The 8,854-nt window shown below is 39.1% G+C and overlaps 1 pseudogene; it reads left to right on the top strand.

The window, feature by feature from the left end:
- Positions 1 to 2,404: 2,404 nt before the first annotated feature.
- LOC107196639 lies at positions 2,405 to 8,192 on the top strand (annotated as a pseudogene).
- Positions 8,193 to 8,854: the final 662 nt, after the last annotated feature.

Raw genomic sequence — 8,854 nt, 5'->3', positions numbered from 1 at the left:
GCCTTGAATCTAGATGTTAGATATGATGAATTAAACATAGGTTTCAAGAAGTATGGCTCTTTTGACAGAACAAGAAATGCAGATTGTCTCCATTGGCCAATGGCAAAGGATGCTCCAGAATGTACCATCAAAGGCGGCAAAGCATTATCTGCAAGGCCAGAGTGATAACCCCAAAGGGTGCTCTGTCCCTTCAGGTCTATCTAGGCCCAGCAGGTGCTACTCAAGAACACTTGACACCACGTCAGGTCCATGTCCATAGAGAAAGCTATGGATATTAGACTGGAAAAGAAGAGGTAAAGTTTAGGCCCTTGCCCCTATGATGCTCATTGTCCAAAAACCTGTTTCCTTGCCTCTGCAAGCCTAACAAATACATTGAGAAGAGAAACAATTTCCACGTATATTGTGACTTTCAGAATTCACAACACTTTTTCATAAATTATCTTGTTTGAATCTCAAAGCCCTATCGTGTACATACGAGAAAGATAAAAGACTTTTAAAATGAGGAAACTGAGGATGTCGAAGGCCTAGCCTGTGATCACAGGGCAAACATGCAGCAAATAAGGATTGGGACCCAGTTTTCTGACTCCAGACTTCAAGCTCTGTCACCCACATTTGCTTCTCTAAGCAAACCTGGAACATTCAAAAACATGACCTCTGGGTGATGTTTCCCTGACCCCAGCCACTGTAGCAACAATTCACTAAGAGTGAGTGGGGACTCACTATTATTCCCAAACCAGCCTTAAGGAACTTAGTGTTCATGGCAGTGATCTTCTCAGAAACTAAATGCAAACAGTTGAGGGAGCAATGTCCCTTTCACTGATGATGACATGAATTCTCAACTCCTTTTAGTCCCATCTGTTCCTCTGGATATTGATGAACGTATGGTAAATAATATTGATAACGATTAACAAATTCTGATGGATTAAATGTGGTAAATAATACTAATAACATTTCACAAATCCCGACTGGTTAAATGTGCCACTAGACAGGTTTGCTGAGTATACTTGGGGGTTGGACTCTGTTGAAGGCTCCCAGGAGAGGGACTGAGTAGAGCTAAAATCCAGCTTGCAGCTCCCCTCACCAAGCCTTGTTCCTGGCCTATAGCTGTGTTCACCCACAGAAAGTGAACTTATTTTTATAATTCTGCACATCGATTAATTCGTGCTTCCAAAAGGTATTATCTGCAGAGAGGGCAGCTTATTCCTAATTCAGACCGAGGTGCCCTGTGGGCTAGCAGCAGCGTGGTACTACACCTATGATACTACATTTACCAAAACTCTATGGGCTAGATATCATTATCAGCATCATTTTATAGGTGAAGTAAGCAAAGCTTAAAGAGATTAAATGATGTGACCAAGGCCTCACAGCTGGAGCCACTCTACTGAATCCCATGAGGATAACCATGTGCTCAGGCTGCTTTCCCAAGGATGTTCAGTCCACCTTTACCTATGGCATGTCACGACTGTTCCCACACAGACGAGTTGCCATTGTGAGTGAGCTTCAGAAATTTAATTCAGGGAAGCCACCTCAAGATAATCATCAGAAAAACAAAAACAAAACATCCTCCCCCCCCCCCCGCCAAAAATCTATTTAAATGCCTTATGCTTGTAGAACTGAGCCAAAATCCTCAGGCAACAACTTTTCGTAGGTCATAAGAGTTTAAGCTTTATCATTCCTATTTCCCAAGAGAACTAGGGAAACAAAATGTGCCAATTTTCAATGCAATGAGGAGTTTTGGCTTAAGAAGATTTTACTTAAAAAATCAAAAGACCCTGGAGAGCAAAAAGAAGACTGGCTTCTTGATCCTGAAGTGCTGATAAGGCCAGGAAAGTTTGACCCTTCCTTCCAGATCCTCCCATCCCCTCTCTCCCATCTCCTTGATTAAACATTCTTCCACCTCAGCTGTTGTCATGGTAACGGCTTTAGTCACGTGGCTGTCACTTTAGATCTGCTTATGGAGCTGCTTGTTATTCTCACTCCAAAGCATAATGACAGCTCATTTAGAATCAATCAAACATTTATAATAGAGAGAGAATCAAGGAGCATAGTCTCTTAATTGAAATTCTCTGGTTTCTTGGCAAGGACACTAGCAGGGGGGAAATAACTCACAGGTGGGGGCTGGGGAGGCCATATTGTGTGGGGGAAGGAGTCCATTCTTGGAAGTGGGATAGACAAAGGTTCAAAGCCCGATTTCCCTGCTTTCTTGCCATGTGTTCTAGGCAAGTAATGAAACCTGGCTGAGTCTTAATTTAAGAAGTTGTTGTGAGACTTAAAGATAATGAAAATAAAGCTTCGACCCCTAGGAAGGACTTAATAACTAGCAGCCATTATAAATGGGAGCATTGTAAAGATGGGCAGTAAAGTGAAACAAACAAAATCATGATTTAAGTCTGATAATAAGAAAATGGGATTATTTAGCCTAGCAGCTACTTTCCAGCAGAGTACTTTTGAGCGCCGAGATTGTGAGCAGTGTGAGGAGTAAATCAGGAAAAGCAGAACTATGGACAGCTATGAGGAAGAACTCATGAGGGTGAGCTTTGGTTTTCGTTTATTTTGTTTTGTTTTGTTACCAGAAATGTAACTAGGGGAATATCTTGCAAAATCTTCTCTATTATTCTTTCTCCAATTGTGATCTCATCTTTATGGCATAGGTAGTCCTGTTAAGAGCCCAACAAAAAGTATCCTGTAAAGTGCCTGGTATATACCAAGCCCTTGTTAAACAGTTGCTGAATAAATAAATGGATAAAAGGTAAATTAGTTAATAAACCTAATGAGATCACTAGGGCTTTAGGAAAAAGAAACTGATATTAACACCCAATATCTTCCTTCTGTGTCCTAGTTTCTTACATCTAAATATATTTAATATTCTTTCTGGCAAAGGTATTTGGGGGGAAAAAAAGTCAGAAATGTCCAGATGGATCTGACATGAGTGACAATCCCCAGAAGTGAAAAAAGCTCAAAACCGATGACTAGACCTGCTCCTTCCAGACTGAGCCAGTAGAGTCTCATCCAACATTTTTCCATTTGAATTGTTTACATCCAAAAAGTGAAACTGACTGCAGTTGTCTTCTAACCTCCCACAGTCCTCTCGGCCAGCTCAAGTGGCTGATTGAGGCAGTGCTGGGCAGTGCTGGGCAGTGCTGGGCAGTGCTGGGCATGGCCACTGTGAGCAGAACACATCCCTAACTATGATCTGCCTCACTTTTCTTTCTTTCTTTTTTTATTCTCCAGCATCTTCCTCTTTTCTCTCCCTTTCCTTCCTCTCTCTTTCTTTATTCCTTCCTTTTCCTTTTCTTTCTCATCTTTCTTTGCCTCTTCTCAGGGATTGATATTCGACATCAGTGTTACTCAGGACTAAAGAACCTGCTGCTTTTCTGCTAAAATAAAGTTTCCTTGTCATCGTGGGTCCCTGAAGACTCCTACTGTAGGCCCACTTCAAGATCTTACATGACCGCTCCATTTAAACACCACAGCAGCGAGAGCCAGAAATCCTTACGTGGATTTCTCTCCTTCTAAAAGTCTACCCTAAGTCATCCTGTCCTTACCTTACCTTATCCAAGATGACTCCACTCTCTCTTCCAAGGCTTTTGTTAGAGATTTGGCATTACAGAGTGCACCAGCCATTTGCACCACAGTATCTGTACAGAATAATTTCAGTAAAGCCGGCTTCAAAGTTCATCTCTGAAATCTGTACCCATCTAAATTGTAGCTACTTGTGACTTCTTCCACAACTTCCCCAGTAGAAATGTAGCTTCTTAAACCTGTCATTGTTCTGCTTGTAACCCCCAAAGGCTCCCCGTTTTCCACCGGATTAAGTCCAAATGCTCTACCTGCCAAACCTGGCTCCATTTACTTTTCCAGTCACATCTTTGTCCAGATAAACCAGCCTTCATTCTACCTTTTAAACAGTACCCCTTCCTGCCTCCTTGCCTTTGCTGTTTCTCACCTGTATTGCTTTCCCCTCTCCCTATCTCTACCTGTCAAACTTGGGGACCCTCTTTCTAGGCCCTACTTAAATACTTCTTCCCAGAAATCCTGCCCTAATTACCACAACATGTAGTAACTACATTTTTCTTTGCTATCCTATAGCTCCAATATGGTGTTTATACTGCCCCATGTTACAGATATCAGCTACCGTGCATTGAACACCTGTTCTGGGCCCTGCTCCAGAGAATTCATGTAAATTACCTTTATTTCTCACAACAATCCAATTTTACAGATGAAATAACAGATATCCTGCCCTAGGTCACATAGCTGGTAAATGATGGAGGTAGGAATTGAAATCAGATGCATTGGACTCCGGGTCACTTTCTAGTACATCAAGCTATCACTGAAGAGATAAGGCCTGGGACTCTTATTCACATTCATTCATTTAAAAGCATGTATGTGTGTAGAGCAGGTACCAGGCATGATGCTGAGAGTCTAGTGTGGGAAACAGACGAGTAATCTAGGGCTTAGGTAAGAACCAAGGTAGCAGACATGAATTAGCTCTTCCAACAACATCTATGTATCTCATCTATGAGATTATAAACTTTATGTGTGTATATCTTTCCAAAGGTATTTGGGGGGAAAATATTTGTTTTTTGCTACATGAGTAAATATTTCTTCTTTTAAGAAATGGACATAAGTTTCTATAGAACCCCTTGCACTTTCAGGTGTTATCTTTTTTGAGACTATTTAATTATCACTTTCTTTTTAAAAGTATGGAGGCTTAGTTCTGGAGAGGATAAGTCATTTGCCTAGAGTCACACAACAAAATGTGGCAGGGCCAGAATGAAAAGGCAAATCTTGGCCCCTGGCTGGGTTATTTTCTACTTGCCTACACTGTAGGTAAAGACTCAAGTTTCTTTGCTGCTGTCATGATAAGGCATTTTCTGTACTTTCCCTCCCTAAGTTAGTTGTCAACATTTAATTCTGGGTTGTTTCCAGGCTGGAGCCCTCAAGTTCAGTTCAACAGAAGCCTGTGAGTTGCAGTGAGAAATTTCAAATCTGACACTTGCCAGTTCCCATTGAGCTCTGGATGGGAAATGTCCCTTGCCTCATCCATTTTTAATGTCACAGCCAGTCTAGCGGAAGAGATCACCTCCAGGTAAAGTCATTCAGAACAAGGGTTTGTCCATTCAACTGAAGGCAAATCACAGGGACACTCTTACTCACCGGCCCCGAACTTGAGGGGGGTTGAGGCTTAAGACAAAGGCCAGTTTTCCCTGTACCTCTTCCTTTCCCATCTCAGGGTGGTCAGGCAAATCCCCAAGGTGACGAAGCCCTTGACAGAGAGCTTTCTGGGGTTCAACACCCGAGAACACTAGACTTGCAATTCTAGTCTTAGTTCTACAGCTGACTAAATTGTATAACTTTGAACCATTCATTTGATCTCTTATAGCCTCCCTTTCCTCATCTTTAGGAAGGAAATAATAGCACTACACCACAGCTTGACATGTGAGGACTAAATGAGACAATCACAAAAACACTTTGTAAACTATAAATCACTATGGAAGCATTAAGTGCCAAATTTTCAGGTTATGTTAGGCAAATGCCTGATTTCTCAGTATACAAAATGCTGGGGAGATGGGGTGTTTAGTATCTAGAAATAAAAAAAATAGACTTCATTGCAGGTGTCTGTTTAGATATGTTTCATAGCATCCAGGAAAGTTGTCATTCTTAAAGTAATCTGTTTTTCTTCATTCCCACAAAAACAGAGTAAGAGGAAATTGTTGTCAGTCAATAAACATATTCATTTATTCATTCCTTCAAAAAACATTTATTAAGCACTGAGATATTCTAGGCATTACAATGAGCTAAATGCTAGGAATACAGAGATTAAATATATATAATATATAACATATATTATATATAAATATTGTACATCTTTAATATATATAATTATATATATATACACATTTAGAAAAATGTCTGAAAGGATATCCACCAAAAGGATCCTCCCTCCCATCTTTCCTTCCATCCTTCCTTCCATCCTTTCTTCTTTCTTTCCATCCTTCCTTCTATTCATCTATCTTTCCTTCCTTCCTTGCTTCCTTCTTTCCTTCCATAAGATAAATTTCACAAAACTCTATAAGTCCAGAGTGACTCAGGTATGGTTAGTTCTAGCTCAGTGGTATCTGCTGTGCCATCCTCAGGCTGCTGCCATTGCAAAGCCAAGACAGACACAAAAACATGACATTGACCAGCAGAAGCAGCAGATCTCTTTTTTCCTGTGGGACCCCATTTTTTTTAATTGAAAACGTTTCAAAATAGATTGAAAAATTCTCTTCATTTCTCCTTTGTCTGAATTAGGCCACATAGCTATCCTAAATCACTGGTAAAAGGAACAGTATCACTGGTTAAGACCAACAGTTCTCGAAGCATTCTCCAAAGACCCCTGTGGGTCTAGCTTCACAATAAACTAAGATTTCCCCCCTTTTTCCATTCTCATGCTCTCACAAGTATACAGAAAGTACAAAAAGTTCATAGATATAAAACTAACACTTTCTGAGTTTTGATATAGTACCAAATCAGAATATCAACAATTATCTTTAAAGGTTATTAAAACACTCCTCTCTTTTCTAATCATCTATCCATGAGACCACATTTTCTTCATATATTTTTAACCAAAACAACATTTTGCAACAGATTAAAAGAGAAAGCAGATATAAAAGTTCAACTGTTTATTAAGCTAGACATTAAAAAGATTTGCAAAAATGTAAAATGGTGCCACTTTTGTAACCAAATATTTTTTTAGATAATATATTATTATTTTTTTCATAAAAATGGTATATGTTTTAACCTGTAACAGATTTCTCATTGTTATTTTTTAATGAATTATACATATTTTAAAAATTCATTTTAACATCTAATACAGTAAACAATAATAGATGTGACCGACACAAACTAAAGCTCTTTGGGGTTTTCAATAATCTTTAAGAGTGTAAATGGGTTCTGAGATCAAAAAGTTTGAAAATCCTGACTTAAACAAGTCTAAATATGTCACTGCATCACATGTGGGATGAGGTAGACACCTAAACTTTGCCAGGAAGGAAGTTATAGGAGAATAACTATTGGCAAAATACCCAGCGATGCCTAGAGCAATTGTTTCTGAATTCTGGGGTTATTGATTATTGTTATTTTTCTTTTATGTTCTTTGTATATTGTCTGAATTCTTAAACGAGAATATATTGCTTTCACGTGCAGAAGAAAAATCAGTAAGGCCATTTTTACTTTAAAATAAATAGGAAATACAATGAAGAGTCAGATCTCTAGTTACAGAGGCAAAGAAGTAAGGATGGGTGTATTTGAGGTGTGACTTCCTCTTTGAAATCACTTAGGTGTGAAGAGAAGGGAAAAGAGTGGTAAGGCTGGGGTTGAAGAAGGTCTCAATTCTTTTAAACAAAAGAAACGGAAGCATAAGTTTATGCTGAGGGGAAGATCCAGTGTAGCGGGAGAGTAAAAGGTAAAAGAGAGGCATAGACAATGTATGAAGCAAGGTCCTAGGGAGGGGCTGCCCAGAACCAAGGAGGGGGCATGAGCTTTGGACCAGTAAAGGAGCCCTGCTCTTTCCAGAGGTGGGGGAAAGAGGACCAGATGAGAGCAAGGAGGAAAGTTTAGAGATGGAGCAAAGAAGTGGAGGGAGTTCTGATCATGCAGCTTTTTAAAGATACCCATCTCAGAAATTGAAATGTTAAGAAGCACAAAAGATATAACTGTATGAGCCTTCTGGAACTGTGCAGACTGATAATAAGGTGCCAAATAAAAATTCAGCAGGCACGCTCTTTTCCTCCCTGGCTGCTTGAGGGTCTGCCACCATCGTGAACATGGTAACTATCCAGACCAGGAAGTTCATGACCAATAGACTACTTCAGCAGAAACAAAAAGTCACCGATTTCCTTCATCCTGGAAAGGCAACAGTACCTAAGACAGAAATTCTGGAAAAACTAACCAAAATGTGAAAGACTGCACCAGATGTCATCTTTGTATTTGGATTCCAAACCCGTTTTGGTGGTATCAAGACAACTGGTTTTGGCATGATTTATGATTCCTTGGATTATGCAAAGAAAAATTAACCCAAACATAGACTTGCAAGACATGGCCTGTATGAGAAGAAAAAGACCTGAAGAAAATAGCGAAAGGAACACAAGAACAGAATGAAGAAAGTTAGGGGGACCGCAAAGACCAGTGTTGGTGCTGGCAAAAAGTGAGGTGGAGATTGGACAATAGAGAGTAAAGATTCGTCATTAACTTTAATGTGTGGCGATTGAATAGATTTTTCATGAGAGGATTAATAAACTAAGAACTTCTATGTGAAAAAAAAATCAGTAGGTACAAAACACCACTTATGTGTCATTCAGGAAATTGAAATAATGCCTTGATATGCCATGCTATTTATGTAGACAGATTCATTTCACTCTTTTCCACCTTAAATTTTCAAGTTACATAGGATTTTGAGTTATTTAAACAATATTAACTCAAAAAAGGGGGAAAAAAGTAAATGTCAATGCTGAAGTCTTCCAGTAGATCTAAAGCAACATAAAATGAAGGAAATATTAATGTGATTGATAATCTAATACAGGATTCAGAAAGCTAAGACTGTAGGACAAATCCTGCCCACAACCTATTTTTTGTTGAGAATGGAGAGAGTTTTATGTTTTAAATGTTGAAAAAAATCAAATGAAGCATGTTTCATAGCATGTGAAAGTTACATGAAACTCAAATTTCAGCGTTCATAAAGTTTCTTTGGAACACATACACACAAAAAAATTAATAGGAATTTGCAAGCATGATAAAAAAGTAAGGTAATTACAGGTTCTAGAATTTTTATTAATAGATATTAAAATCTGGGAGGGCTTCAGAAAGTACTTTT

Source organism: Pteropus alecto, unplaced genomic scaffold (assembly GCF_000325575.1).
Source record: "Pteropus alecto unplaced genomic scaffold, ASM32557v1 scaffold479, whole genome shotgun sequence".
In the NCBI taxonomy this organism is placed as follows: Eukaryota; Metazoa; Chordata; class Mammalia; order Chiroptera; family Pteropodidae; genus Pteropus; species Pteropus alecto.
This window is presented reverse-complemented; position numbering and strand designations above follow the sequence as displayed.